This window comes from Parus major, chromosome 5 (assembly GCF_001522545.3).
Source record: "Parus major isolate Abel chromosome 5, Parus_major1.1, whole genome shotgun sequence".
Taxonomy (NCBI): domain Eukaryota; kingdom Metazoa; phylum Chordata; class Aves; order Passeriformes; family Paridae; genus Parus; species Parus major.
In genome coordinates this window covers 57,276,420-57,291,263 of record NC_031774.1, presented here as the reverse complement: position 1 = coordinate 57,291,263, position 14,844 = coordinate 57,276,420, and the positions used below count along the sequence as shown (strand labels likewise).

The window sequence follows — 14,844 nt, the reverse complement described above, 5'->3', positions numbered from 1 at the left end:
CAGTGACTTCTTTTGGCTCATGTTGGAAGGAACTGCCTGCTCTTCCTTAAAAGCCAGACTCTGTAAGGTGAAACTGGATTCAAAATGTTAATTTGAATTCAGGAGAAGCAGTACCTTGAGTCCTTCATTTAAGCAGTAATAGCAAGGAGGGCTTTTAAAGGAAGAAATTAATTTTGTTGTATTTGAGGACACAGAGCTAAAAACACTTCAGTTATATGAATAAATGTGCTTTGTGCTCTGTATCAGTAGCAGGACTTTGTGTAAACCCTGGGAACGGCACTTGGGAAGTGACAGAATGACCCTTTTTGTATCCACTCCCTTCCCTTCCCTTGGATGCCCAGGTAGAGCTGGGAAAATGAGGCAGGCACAAACACCAAATGTGGAGGGCCTGAAGCACCACTCATTCATCTGCTTGGCTAATCCAACTTTAATCCCAGTTTCAGGCATTAGATTAGCAAAAGAGCAGGATCCCTGGGCTAGAGAACAGAACTAGAAAGCAGAGAGGGTAACTTTGCCTGGCTTCAAAGGAAAGATGCAGTTTAACTGAGCAAGCAGTGGAAGCAAGGGAATGGTTAGAGGTTTGCCTTCTTGTCCCAGACACATTATTTACAGTGGGTTGGTTTCCTTTTGGAAGGGCCCTCTGTAAAAGGAGACATTCCCAGTGTTTCTGTGGGTTAGACCAGTATCACATTACTGTTTTCTTTCCTGGACTCTTGACTGACACGATTTCCTGAATCTTCTCTCGGGAAGGTGAGCTCAGGAAAGAGTAGGTGTTTGTTAAAAATCCAGAGTCATGGAAAGCAGAATCATGGGGATGGTCTCCTCGTTCTAGACAGGAGGTCAGTCCTCAGTGCTGCATCATTCTCTTTATCTCCCAGTGCAGGGCAAGGGCTGGGAAAGGAGTGGGAGACAGAACCCTTCAGGTTTGATAAGAGAGAGGTCTGTAAATCCTGTTGGAGCAGCCTGCAGAGGCCATGGCAGGAGCCACAGGAGCTGCACCAGGCCAGCAGCCATCCCTCCTGGTGGGCAGGGAGGTCAAGGGCAGCACTGACCTGGATTTCCTGATCCCTGCCTTTGCTTAAGCCACCTTCCTGCCCCCAGGCCACAGCAGACAGCGTGCTCATCCTGGTAAGTGTTTCCTTTACTGCTTTTTTTCCTTCCTTGTGAAATAAACTGTGGCTTGGCATTAAAGCCTGAGTGCTGAATGAAAGTGAAGTTCTGGCTTGTTTCTCCTGTCAAACACTTCACAAGAGTGTTTTCCTTGATGCTCAGTTGCTTGGAAGGAAGAGATGTGATCCTCTTCTCATCTGCAACATATCCATGTTTCTTTACAGGTGTCTTCTGAGCAGTTTGTATGGGACAACAAACACATCGAGGTAACACATCACTGTGGGACACCCTGCAGCAACCCTAGAGCTGCACAATCCCCAAAGTATTTTTCTCTGACAGGAATATCAGGATTGAGAGGTTTGGATCTGACTGATCCCACCTGAAACCCATCAGGGCTTAGGGTGAAGATGCTCATGCAGGGAGAGGAGGAAGCACACTCAGAAGTGTTTATTATTGCTGTTAAATGACAAGCTGCCTTTCCTTCCCCTCCCCTTCCCTGCCAGGGAGATAGGGATCTCTGCTGTGGTCCCTGCTGCTTTCTTTTTCCTGTGTTGATCCACGGTGAGGCTTGCTTCCTTTGAAGGATAGACTCAGCTCTGAGAAAGGCTTTTATTGCTGAGCCACTGACATTTGATTCAGAGCATGTGTCTTCCCCTGGGCCCATTGCAGATTCCCACTGCCACCCTGGGTAAGTTGCTTGGGCTCATGAACATGGTAATTATTCATTACAGAAATAAGAAATGAACAATTAATTTCATATTTAACAGCAAAAAAAACGGCAAGTGAAAAACTGTGTTTTTATTCTGTTGTGTTCCCACCCTTTATTAGCTACTCAACACAAGCATCATAATATGGACAGGAAACACAGCAAGTGAAAATAATAAATCACCCTCCTTACTGTACAGCAGAGTTAATGGATTTGTGTGGGGCAAGGAAACAAAAGGCCTTTTGTCCTGCCAAAAGATCCTCACTGGCATTGATCTAAAAACCCAAATAATTTACTGATCCACAGCTAGGAGAGATGGCAAAATGGTCAAAGTGTCCCTGTGCTAGAAACTGATTCCTCTGGCTGCTGGGTCCACTCCTGTTCCTGTTGATTGATTCTGAGGCTGTTTTCCTGGTGGGCAGGGCTCCTTTCAGAAACTGGAGCACCAGTGAAAAGGCCAGTTTTGTGAGTAAACATCCTAATAGGCAGGTCCTGACAGATGGTTTGTTGCTCAAGCCCCACATAACCCTTCAGCTGGTGTTGGTGTCTCCCACAGATGTTTCCCAGGAGAACTTCCCCACAGCGTGCTTGGGAGCTCTCAGCTTTCACAGCACGTCCGGCTGCGTCCCAAGGAGGAGCCTCGGTGCTTGTTCGACACATTGCAGGTATGTCTTGGGAACAACAGGCTTCCAGAAGCATGTTTCTCATAGTACAGATAAATTTAGGTTCCCAGTGGAGCCTGTTGGTGGCTGGACAGGGTAAGTAAAGGTGCCTGTGCACAGTGGCCGCTGCTGCTGTCACTTGGTCCATGAGCAGTGAGAAATGTTCGGTGTTACCTGAAGCAAAACAAGACACTTTAAGCATCTTTCAGTCCCTTTTGTTTTGGTATTGCTCCATCTCAATCTTTCCAGAATCTGCTCCCCACATTTTTTAGCAGATCACAGGATAAATGTCATTTAGGCAGTGATTTTTCCAAGTGAATCTCTTCTTTTCCTCCCCATTTCCTTTGTCTGAGTTTGCTGAACTGTTCTGAACCCCATGACACTGTAGTCACAATATCAGGTGTGCTGTCCTCAGGCAGATCAAATATTTCCACTAGATGGATAAATACAGAGATTTTACCTCATTCTCCTCCCACGGCGAGCTCGTGGGACTGTAAGGTTGTTCATATCATCTGTCTTCCAGAGCAGATAATTTAGACTTGGCTGATTTGTATATGCCTGCAATGTTCCTGCTGAGCTGTACAGGATGTACAACTCTCTGCCCCTGACCTGAGAGCAGCTGGAACTGGACTGATGTGCAGAGGCTGCTGTTGAGAGGAAAATGAGCTGTCCTGAGAGGGTGTCTGCTAGGAAGGGGCTTAAACAGGAGATCATGGTTTGGGAAAAGTTTAGTTTTGATGAAATTAGGCTAAATTCCTGCCAAAGTAGAGCAGAACACAACCAGGTAGAAATTCTGCAGAAGGGAATAGTGCAAGAGCTTGAACTGTGGGTTGTTTCAAGAGCTGATCCATGGATCTCTCAGCCTCTCTGCTGGGTTTCATGGGCTCTTCATCTGTGGATGCTCTGGTGGTTCCTGCCTGAGATGGTCTAATGTCTGGGACATCCCAAGCTGAGAAGTGTGGAGCAGTGAAATCCCCTCTTGCTGAGCAGCCTATTTGGCAGCAGGCTGCCCCAGGGCCCTGGAAACCTGAATGGTGGAGGAACCAGATGGGTGACCAGGCAGGAAACTCAGCAAGTTTCTGATGTTTGGAGCCCTGTGCAAGTTTCATGGGAACCTGGGCAAAATTGACTCACCTTGCTGAGATTTTGCTGAATTGGTGAATTCCTCTGAAATGCTGTTTTGCCTGAAACCTTCTGAGCAGGTGCAGTATCTCCAGATATCTTTTGAAGACAGAGACAAGGCATTGCCCTGTGCTTCCAGCGTGGGGCTTTGGGAGTCAAAGGCACACTTGCCTCTGCTTCTGAGCCCTCTGCCAGCTTCAAGAGCTCTCCCTCACACTCTTGAAGTGGTGTGGAGGAGGGAGGACACAGGAACTTGGCACTGATGAGTAGAGGATGCTGACAGGTTGTTCTGATCCTTAGAAAATCATTGTGTTCTCATTGAGCTACACCTCATCCACCTACTCCGTCTTGTCCTGTAGACTATAAATTCTCCATATTAAATTAATTCCCCAAGTTCTCCATTTGTTTTCACAGCCTCTAGCTGAGTTTCCTAGGTGCTACCCTCATACAAACAATAATAAAGACGGCTCTGTCCTCCTGCAAACCACTTCTGAGGATGTTCCCTCTAATTCTCTTCCTTGTTCAGCGCTGTATCATTAAAAGGCATGAGGTGGTTAATTGGAGGCTCACAGCTTTTGTGACTGATGCAAACCAGTGTGTGTGTGTGTGTAATTGCTTACTGCAAATGCTCAGGTGAATGCTTTAAAAGAAAAGGGGGAGGACACAGATGGCCAGGAGCAGAAGGTTCCCTGCAAAAGGTCAGTGGAAAAGGTTAGTGACAGGGCTGCCCCGAAGCTGGAAGGAAGAACCTAATACCTGGACAACTGGTGAGGAGCCTGGCTAGAGCAGGGCTTTGTTCCCTAAAGGGGGATGCCGCTGCGAGGAGATTGTACATCAAAGCTCTCGTAAGAAAACACAGCAGAGATCGGTATCACCCAGCCTGTGGCACTGGGGGAAATGGATTGGTTGACAAGAGGCCCTCTCTGGGCAGATGGCTGGGTAGGAGGTACTGGCTGCTTGCAAAATCTCGGAAGGAGCCTTTAATCTGCGTGTGATACTGTATGTTTTAGCGAGCATCTAGATGCTTATCTCGGCTGCATTAGTCACCAGGAGAGTCTGCTCTCAACCTTTTCTCTGCCATACCTCAGCTGCAGGCTTCTTCCCCCAGTTTTTGGAAGAGATGAGAGCTGCACGCTGCAGGATTTGTTGGGCTTTTTGTAATTTTGACAAGGAAATATAACAGGGACAGGTTATATATATGCTCTGCAGAGCATGTTTAGTGCTGTGATAGACTTTCAGAGCCTTGCCAGGGAGCCAATGGTCTGAAAAGTCTTATCACGCTCCAAAACAAATAGTTCTGTCTTGAAGCCCATTAGAATAACAACTACAAAGCTTCTCCCAACCTGATGTTAAATGCCTCCTGTGCCAAAGGTAAACAGGATCAATCACTCATCCTCCCAGGGACCCTCTGACAGCAGTCCATGAATCAAGCTTGGCTTTTGAGGTCATTTTTATCTGCCTTGGGGAGCACAAGCTGACCAAACTGTGGTCTTGCTCTGTGTGTGCAGGCTGAAGAGTGCAAGCTTGGGTCTGGCAGGGTGTGTTAATGAGGCGTATCCAGTGTAAATATATCTGTTATGATGAGGTCTGCAAAGTGGTGAGACCTGGGCGTGCAGGCTCTGGCCACCTCTGCTCTCCTACAAAGCCAATATTGCCACTGTGCATCTGCTGGCTTGGCCAAACAACAGCTTGATGCTGCTTTTCCTCCTGTGCCTTTGTACCTGCGGTGTTTTGTTTGTCTTCTTTTGACTATGCCAAAAAAGAGCTTAGCTCAGTGGGGAAACCAAACTCCCAGCAATGCCTGAAGACTACAGACGGTGTAATAGTCTGGAGTTTTGCTAATCCAGACAGTAACATGAGCTCAGGGTGTTCAGCTGAGGTCCCACTATAACTTTGCCCATCACCCAGTGAGATTTAGAGCCTATCAGGTCATGGGCTGTGTATGCAATTAAAAAGCTCCTTTCCCCAAGGAGATCACAGAGCAGAGACAAAATATTAACCTCCCAATTAGTTTATTGTGGCAGACTGGAACACAGAAGTCAGATTATCTGGGGGCAAGCTGAGACCATTCATGTGCCATTGAACTTGGAAAAGGCTTTTTTCACAACATCTGGTTTCAATCAATTTGTCGTCAATTCAGTGTGCTGGACTCATTTTCTGGGACCATTAAAGTGCACAGCACTGACACAGGGCTGCAGATGGAATCCAAACATGGGTATCCAGAGTCCTGCTACCTCTCTCTGGTGACTGTAGAGAAGGAGAATCTGGTGGCCAGGGTCTTCTGAATAAAGCTCCTTTGTTCATTTGAGAAAGCCTCAGGCTCATCCCCTCCTGTTGTGCCATTTCCAGCTTGGTGGTACATGTGGTGCCAGGACAGACCTCAGCAGGGATCCAGTCTCCATGAGCTGGGGAGGAGATTCATGCCAGGCCTTCTGGAAGTCTTTGAAAAGGTTCTCCCTGACATGGACCAGGCTCCTTCCCCAGCCTACCTCTGCATTTTGCTCTCAGGGCTCCAAAACCACCTTCTTGTGCAAGCAGCCAGTCGTGGCTGTGACTCTGCAAGTACTGGAACGTGCTGAGAGGAGCCTGCTTCATTTAAATGTGTGGAACCACAGCTCATGCTTTTACAGCATATATTCAGTGAAGCAATGCCTTTATCTGCAATACTTACCCTTTATCTAACATCTTCTCAGTCTAAAGCTTTTTTTTTTGAAACACAGATTAAGTAATAACAACATAGGATAATTGAGCGCATTTTTTCACAGTGACATAGTGATACTTATCTGTGGCTACTGAAAAGCAAGGATAATATACTTTGTCAGTGCTGTATTATCTTGCTTCTGAAACAGAGCAAGTTTGGCATTAGGGCTCAAGTAATTGAAATACGGCTCCTTGTACCCCAGCCTGTTTGTTTACAATAAAGCCTAATGCATCTTTCTAATGGACACTGCAGTGTCAGAAGCACTGTCACGATTCCCAGCCTGTGAGGCCGGGGCTGTGTTGGGTCTGGAGGTCACTCCATGCAAGGGCAGCCTTGGATGTACTGAGGAAAACCCATCTTGCCTCAGGAGGAGGTGTCCTCTAGGATCAGGGTTTGTAATGCGAGTTTGTTTTTTGGATGTCAGGTGAGACGCAGCTCTGAGCATGCTCTGCTTAGCATCACCATGGCTCCTGGGGTAATTAGCTATAAAACACTGTTGTGAGCATACCTTGCAAACCCACCGGGTGATTTTATTTGCACAGGAGGCCAGGTGGAATAAAATGAAAGGCTGGCATGGCAAAACAAGCTGGACACCCTTTGAATCCCACTGAGTGAGGAGGAAAACCTAAATTAACACCTCCTTCCAAGCTCTCAGACACACAGGTCTCTTCCACAGAAAAACAGCATGTGCATTTTCCAGGGAAAAACGGAGGATCGATAGGAAAACACTTAGATTTCAATTGACTTGCTGTCCAAAGTGGTATTTGAGTCCCTCTTGCATTCGTTCAGGCAGAACATGATGGTGTGTCTCTGGATAATTTTCCACCTGCCTGTTTTGAATATCAAATGGAATCATTTAGCTGGTGAGCTGGAACGGTGCCAAATTTCACGGGAGCCTTTTCTCCCGACTTCTGCTGCTTTTGTAACTACTTAGACTGAATAATCTGAGCATGCTCCCGGCTGGCACAGGGCAAATGCTGAGCAACACAACATGAGTTGACTCTTCCACTCTTTGTGTGTCAACACAATTCTGTAGTTAATGTCAAGCAACAAGCTATTAGGGACTCATTTAACTGTAATTCACAGGTTTTCAAAGGGCCAGAAGGATATTTCATGTCATCAGAACGACACTGACCCATCAGCAAAGTTATTTCAGACATTGAAAAAATACCATTTCGCACAATGGTTTCACACCATTTTCTTGCTGGATTTTTTTTTTCTGCAGTGCATCCCAGTGTGCATGACAAATGAATCTCTGAAAGCTTCTTACTCTGTTAAGCATCCTCTAATAGGGTGGAAGTGGGGGTTAATTCAGCAGGTAATGTGTTGCTTTGAAGTTGCTGGATCTATTAAGTGTTTAGCTGTATATATATAAGTGCATTGGATACAGCTGGAATACTGATGTCAGGATCCTGCCAGGCTCATCTCTTCCTACCCTGTGCAGTTTGATTGGCATTAATCCTGAGGAAGGTGGGAGTGGTGCTGGTACTGTTCCCCCAAGTGGAAAATGAATATGGTCAGCCCCATCCTCACATGTGGTTGGTATCTCCAGAGCACAAGAATTTGTTAGCTTAGAGCTTTTCCCTAAATGGGTGACAACTCTTCTCTGATAAGCTGTGGCTGCCCTACATGTGAGACCTCAGACAGCAAATAAACAGTGCTGGCATCAGATAATTTTGTTTAGAATGCTGTGGCCTTAGAAGTGCCCTATCTTTTGAAATGTAATGTTTTTTTCATGGGTTGTTTACATCTCTCTGCAGTGACTTCATGTCACCTCATAGTTCTTCTATGGAGGCTCCAACTGCTGATCCTAGAAAGTATTTACAGGACTGGGGTGTTTTTCCTGGGCTTTTGGGGGATGATTTATATTTAATACTCATGCTCCTAAATCTGGAGTGCTGATGGGCAAACCAGAGCTTGCAGTCATTGAGATGTAACATTTCTGGAGGAGGCTTGACTTGGTGGTGTGCTCTGAGGGTGAACGTTGTGGTCAGTGAAATCCAACTGGGAAACACACAGATGTCCTCCTGCTCAAAGTGTAAACCCAAAGTGGGTGCCAAAGCACTCTGGAGATTTCTGCTCACCCCCTTGAAAACAGGGGCTGCAAACTGGGAAGATCACGACCTTTTGCAGTTTGAGGGAAGGCAAACTGTGATTTGGGCTGGAAGCCTCCAGTGCTCAGGAAGCTCTTGAGCAAACAGGACTGAAGCTGGCTGTGTGAAATCACAGAGCATGCCGAGTGTGGAAGAGAAAGCACCGAAAAGCTGAGAGTTTTGAAACTGTTTATCTAAGTTTCTTGCGTGGCCCCTCTTATCACAGCATCGCAGCACCTCCCAGATGGTTCATATGTTTTATCTTCTTGCCAACACCCTCACAGGGTTCCTATCCCTATTTTACAGTTAGGAGACCCAAGTGGAGGTGTGAGTGATATGCCCAGTGGCACTTGGGGTTTCTGTGGCAGATCAAGGAATGAAGCTCAACTTTCCCATGCCCCAGGCTAATTCCTAAACCCCGTGGGATCCTCCTGGAAATGAGCAGAAGGGCTTAGTAAAACACAGCAGCATGTGGAAATAATGCTCAAATGCACTATAGGGGAGCTCATCCTGGATTTCCTAAGTGTAGGCATTTCAATCTTGGTCTTTTGGAGCAGGGAGATGCTGCACTGTGGGGTGGTGACAATGGCCCTTGAATGAGCAGAATAGGGCTGTCATCAAGAAAGGTTCATTATTCCCCACTAACAATGAATTACAGCACCGTGCTGACCAGACTGTGCCACTTTGGGGGATGAAATGAGCTGCTGGGTGTGTGGCTCTTGCTGCCCATACAGAACTGGGATTTCAGGATCTCTCATCAACTCGGGCCAGAGTTGCATCTCCTTGGCAGCTGTCAGGTCAGTGGATTCTCCAGAGCTGTTTGCCCTTGAGAAGGTTCTAGCCCAGGAATCTGTTTTGCAAAAGTTCACTTCAGGATGGAACTAGCAGACTTTGATCTGCCAGTTACTTGAGTTATGCTGAGCTCTCACTCCTCCTTTGCTATCCCGCTCACTTCTCTTGATCCCTGCTTTTCCCATTTCTTTATCCTAAAACAAAATGTTTTAGAATCACAAAATACTGGTGCAGGGGAATGAATAATATAGGGAGAGTGATTATTTAGTGTGTCCAGACTATTACCTAATAATCAGTCACTTCATTCACTGATAATGTTTAAACTATTTAAAACAGCAGCACCTGATAAATGCTACTAAACAGTGCCATGCCCATAATTTGATTGCAATAATCCATCAGGGAGTGTGTTTCAAAATGCCAACATTTATCAGCAATTACCTGGAAAACTAGTTCTTAGCAGGAGTGTTGGCATAATTCAGTGTTTGAGATACTGCTGGTGTGTTGGATGCTGATTCTAAACAGTGACTGCACTTCCTTACTCTGGGCTGTATCTGTGTCCAAAGGCCCTTTTAGGAGGTCAGAGTGACACAAATAATGATTAAACAGGCAGGCAGGCTCAGACTGAAGCCTGTGGCTTTGTCCAGGAGGGCAAGTGAGGCTGCAGGATGAAAGGAAGGTGCAGATGAGCACAGGAGGCAGCAATCCCTGCTGGCTGCCTGCCTGCTCCTCACTCCACGGCAAGCTGGTGTGCTGTCAGCTGGGAATGCTGTCAGCTCCTCAAAACCTTGCTTTCTGAGTGCTTGCTCTCCCATGCACACTCAGCAAGTTTCCAGCATGAGCAAAAAAGTCTCTCATTGTCACTGCAAGGCAGCAGCGCATCCCAAAGTCCTCATCTAAGAAGATCCCAGATGAGTGTCTCATTTGCATGTCTAACAAAGCCTTGGGTAATCACCAGGAGGACGCTGGACTCAGTTGAAAGACTTGGACGATAGCAGCAGGTATTTGGAAAGAGGCATCTGTGCAGGGTGATTCCTTGATGTGCCTCAGATCTGAGTTTGTGAGCTTGTCTTGCAAAAGGATGTTGCAGCAGCTTCACGACGCATCTGGAAAGTCCAGATTTTTGTGGAAGGCATGGGACTGGGAGCTGGGAGGTCTGGGACACCCAAAAGCTTGTTTTCTCAAGCACTCTTCAGTAGCAAAAGCAGTGTCAGGAGTGCAGGGTCTTGCCCATGGGGCAGCAGAGAGGAGGAATAACCAGGGACTGCTCACACAGTGGAGATCACCAAGGGCCATCCCCAGTCCAGGATGCTGCAACTTTCCTATGACACTAAGCAGAGTCTTCTGAAGATTTCCTCTCAGCAGAACCTGCCCCAGTCTCACAGAGATAAAATAGGGAATGATCTACATCTTTCTAGGGACTGTAAAGCAGTCAGAGCTCTGGCTGCAGAATCACCCTGTGGGCGTGTGTGGCAGCAGAGGACTTGAACAAGCTGACTCTGACCTTGAGATGCAAATGAAAATCAGCAAAGAAGTTGGGTTAAGGCTTCAGGAATATGTGGAGATGAGCAGATTGCAGCCCTCATAAAGAAAGAGCCCTTTTTCTGAAGCTCCACAAAGCATATTTCCACCTGAAGCACCATAATCTTTATTTCCTCCCAACCCTCTTATTTTTTTTTTTAAGTCTCACAAGTCACAGGTATGCCTTTACCTTTTCCTGACACTGTGTATCACTGGTAACTCATTCCTTAGTCCCAAGGTGACTGCTCACATCTGGGTCAGGTCATTCTCTGTGTGTGGAGGTGACAGTGGTGTGGCCAGGAAACTCTCTGGACTTAATTTCCTGCCATTCCCCCTCACTTGGAAGTGTTACATCCTCCAGGCTGATCAGTGGACCCCAGCACAGATGTTCTTAGCTTCACAGACACATTTTTCACACCTCAGACCATCTAATTCCCAACCATATGTTGCTTGTGCTTACTTTTCCTGATAAAATATCTCCCCAGTTTCTCTGTCCATTTTTGTTATCTCTCCTGACTATTGAACTCTGAGGAAAGTCAAAGGGAGAAGTCCCATGGGTGGCTTAAAATACTTTTAATTTTGGCTGAAAATCCTTTTTAATTTTGATTTGCATCTCAGCTGGACAGGTAGCAATCTTTAGAAACAGGAACATGCCTTCTGCAACATCCCAGCCCTTCCAAAACAAAAGTGAAGGACTGAAAAAATGTGGGCAACTCTTCATTTGTGAACCCTGACATTTGCTTTCACTAAAATATGAACATTTTCTGTAATGCAACCTTGCTTTGCAAGTTTTTCAGGCAATGTCATGATGTGCTGGGAACGAGTATGGAATCAAAAAATCACAGAATGGTTTGTGTCAGAAAGGACCTTAAAAATTATCTAGTTCTAACCCCACTGTTCCTTGTTGTGCTGTTTGTGTGCTGAACTGTTCCTCTCCTTTGCAGACTAAAAACTCTTCCATGGAGCAGAAAGATGACAACTGGGCTGGGAATCCCCACCTTTTCTCAGAAAAACTCCTGCTCTTTCATCACCTCACAGGCTGATTTCATAAGGGATTAATCTGACTTGAGCCTTGCCCTCCTGGCAGTGGGAATCCTCTATTTCCATTATGTGTGAAAATAAGCATTTCTGGGGGGACTGATTTGAAGCAGGCATTGAATCCTCCTCCTTCTAGAGACAACTTTAATAAATAACAGGGTATGAACACAAATTGCTTAGTGCTTGTTGAAGAACAACTGGAGAAATCCCTTTAGAAAGCCAAACTGCTGCCATGGGTTTCACTTGGAGCTGCTGCTGGCCCCATGGTGTGGGGCTGTGAGTTCAGCTGAGAGCAAGTGTGGCTTCATCATGAGGTAGCTTGCCTGGGGGACACTTCAAAACCCTGTGAGCTGACAATTTCCACAGCTGATTGTGCTTGCTGAGCTGCTGCCCTGTGTGTGCTCAGCGTCACCAGACCAAGGGAATGGCAGCTGTAGAGCACAGCACAGGCTCCTCTCCCTTTCCTGCACTCCCCAAGCAGGAGAGGAGTTCATTTATTATGATATAGTCTATATTTTCCCTCTTCCCAAAGCACCTCGCTCAGCAGGAAGTTGCCATAGCCCTGGAAACTCGTGACCATTATAATTATCATCGCTCAGTTGTGTGACATAATGTTCTTTTAGTAATCAAACCTTAGGCTGCTTTGGGCACTGTTGCCTGAGAATAATCATAGGTCGGTTTTTTAAGTGGCAGGAGCTTGATTCTGGGCTGGTGCCTCATCCTGAGCTATTGCTGATTCCATGGATTTGCTGCACAGGCTCTGCAGGGTGTAATCGCCAGCGCTTTGTGGCAGGCTGGCAGCTCTCTGCTGTGCCAGGTGCCTGTTTCCAACAAGAGTGGGGGTTTTTCTTGATTTGTTTTGTTGGGTTTTTTTGTTTAGTTTTTTTTTTTTTTATTTTCAGAATGACTAAATAACCTGTAATCAGTATTAATTCCTTTGAATGCTCCAGAGTGAGTTATTGCTGATTGCTGCTGTCTGACCCTAGTTAAGTCCATTTCTAGAAAACGCTTTGTGTGACTGTGTGTGTACAGCTGAAAGGAATGCAGCTTTCCCCTAATTACATACTGGTAATGCAAGAGGAGACATTTCTAGTTCTGCTTCTGAAAGTATTTCCTTTAAGCACTGATGAGCCAGTGATAGCAGTAGCCTCTGAAACCATTTTGAAAAGGAGAGACAAGGCAGGAACTAATAGAGTTTCATTACTCGAAGCCTTTGCATAGATTGTAGCAGCAATTGAGCCATCAGTAAGCCACTGGGGATAATATCTTTAAAATGCTCTGTATTTTAATAAGATTAAATTGATTCGGGTCTTTGCCAGCCTTTTCAAAGCCAGTGCTGTATGATGGTCAGTATTTCAGGCAGGTCTGCATTGGGAAACAAAAATTGAAGATTTATGTGTTTAAATTGAAGAACACCAACACTCCTTTTTTTTTTGTACAATGTACTGCCTTAGATATATACAAAATCCCCCCAATAAGCAAGTCACATTCCCTTATCAGCTATGCCTTTCTGATTTTTCTACAGCCTTTGTTCCTAGCTCTTTAATTTTATTTAGATCTCCTGTCAGAACCGTGAAGGCATTTCTTACTGTGGGTGCTGCAAATACAATGAATTTCTTGCAGAAGTGAGTTTAATTGTCAATACCATTTGTTACAGTATTAGTTAAGGAGCTGTGCATAAATCAAAAGGATTAACATGATCTCTCGGGTAGAATAGAGGGATAGAACATTATATTGCTCATGTATCATTGATGAAGAATATTCTCCCAACCTTTCATTTATAGAAATGAAAATGTATTTCCCTAAAGTGAGTTCTGTTCTGTGTTTTCAAACTGGTAACACGATTTTTACCATTTAATCATTAAAAACTCTGTTTAAATCAGCACTGTGTTTTCTTATGGGTAAATATTATTTTATTTAAATGTACTTGGGATGCTGTCTCAATGCATTTAACACTTCTAGAGTTGGGCGTTTCATTCATGAATTATTCTCTCCAAAGCAATTAGACGAAAGGAAAAGAATACAAATGAGTTTATCGCTGTTCCTGAGCTGTGTCTTAGAGATAATCCTGTGTTAGCTCTGAGAGAAGGGCATTTGTGTGGACATTTCCTGAACCTCAGCTGACCTGTGGTAACTGCTGCTCATTACAGGGCAGAAATATCCTTGCATGTGCAGTCAGGAGTGAATATATTATCATGAGTAACCCTCCTGGTTCAGCTGATCCAAGGGGTTAGGACACGACTTACTGAGGTCTTGGAGTACCTGTGTATGGAAGAAATTTCTAAGGGGAGGTGATGCTTCATGTCAGCAGGAAAGGTTACAATGGAAATGAGAGTCAATTAGAGCTGGAGGACTTGGAGCAAGGAAAGCAGCAGTTCAGGGACAAGTTGGACTTTCCATCTTCTAAGCCTTTGAGTGTGCTTATTTCCCTGGGGATGGGTCATGGCTCAGCCAGGAGTTATGGACTTGAGGCAGGAACTCTGATACATCTTGTGCAGAAGGTCAGACAAGGCAGCTGCTAAGATCTTCCTCGGCCCTTGAAGTCTACAGATTCCAGTGAGAATTACTGCAGGTTCACCACAGCTGGGCTTGAACTTGGTTCAGACTTTAATTGCCAAATACTGTGCATCTAAAATATTTTATAAATGAAAAAGTACATAATAGTCACCCTACAGCTCATTTATAACACGACAAATGACGCTGAAATCTTGTTCTTTCGTCTGTTCCAGTTTATAACATGACTTTGGGGTTAAGCCATGGTGGGACTCAAGCTCCTGGTTCTGTCACAGGGTTTCTATTTGTTCTGGGATACGCTTTTCACCTTGGCTTCAACTGGGTATTTATTTTCCCAGTATCCAACATGAAGCACTCTTGCCTCTTCCAACAGATGACCAACTGCATATAGACCACAGCTCAAGCAATTCCAACTTTTACATATCCAGAGCTTCTGCAAGGCAGTAAAAATTCCCAGAAATGTATTTTCAGTCCTTCTGATTTTTGAGTGGCACAGAAGCTGGGCATTTTTTCACTGAATCTGGCTTTAATTTGCATAATCTCTGTAGTACAATTTGGTGATATTTCAGGCCCTAAAAATGACATGAA

At 45.3% G+C, this 14,844-nt stretch overlaps 1 long non-coding RNA gene across 1 annotated transcript; it reads left to right on the top strand.

Moving 5' to 3' along the window:
- The first annotated feature begins 936 nt into the window (after positions 1-936).
- Positions 937-13,624, top strand: LOC109022680. Its single transcript, XR_002001821.2, has 4 exons — positions 937-1,128; positions 1,335-1,376; positions 2,373-2,481; positions 11,649-13,624. It is a non-coding gene; the product is annotated as an uncharacterized LOC109022680 (long non-coding RNA).
- Positions 13,625-14,844: the final 1,220 nt, after the last annotated feature.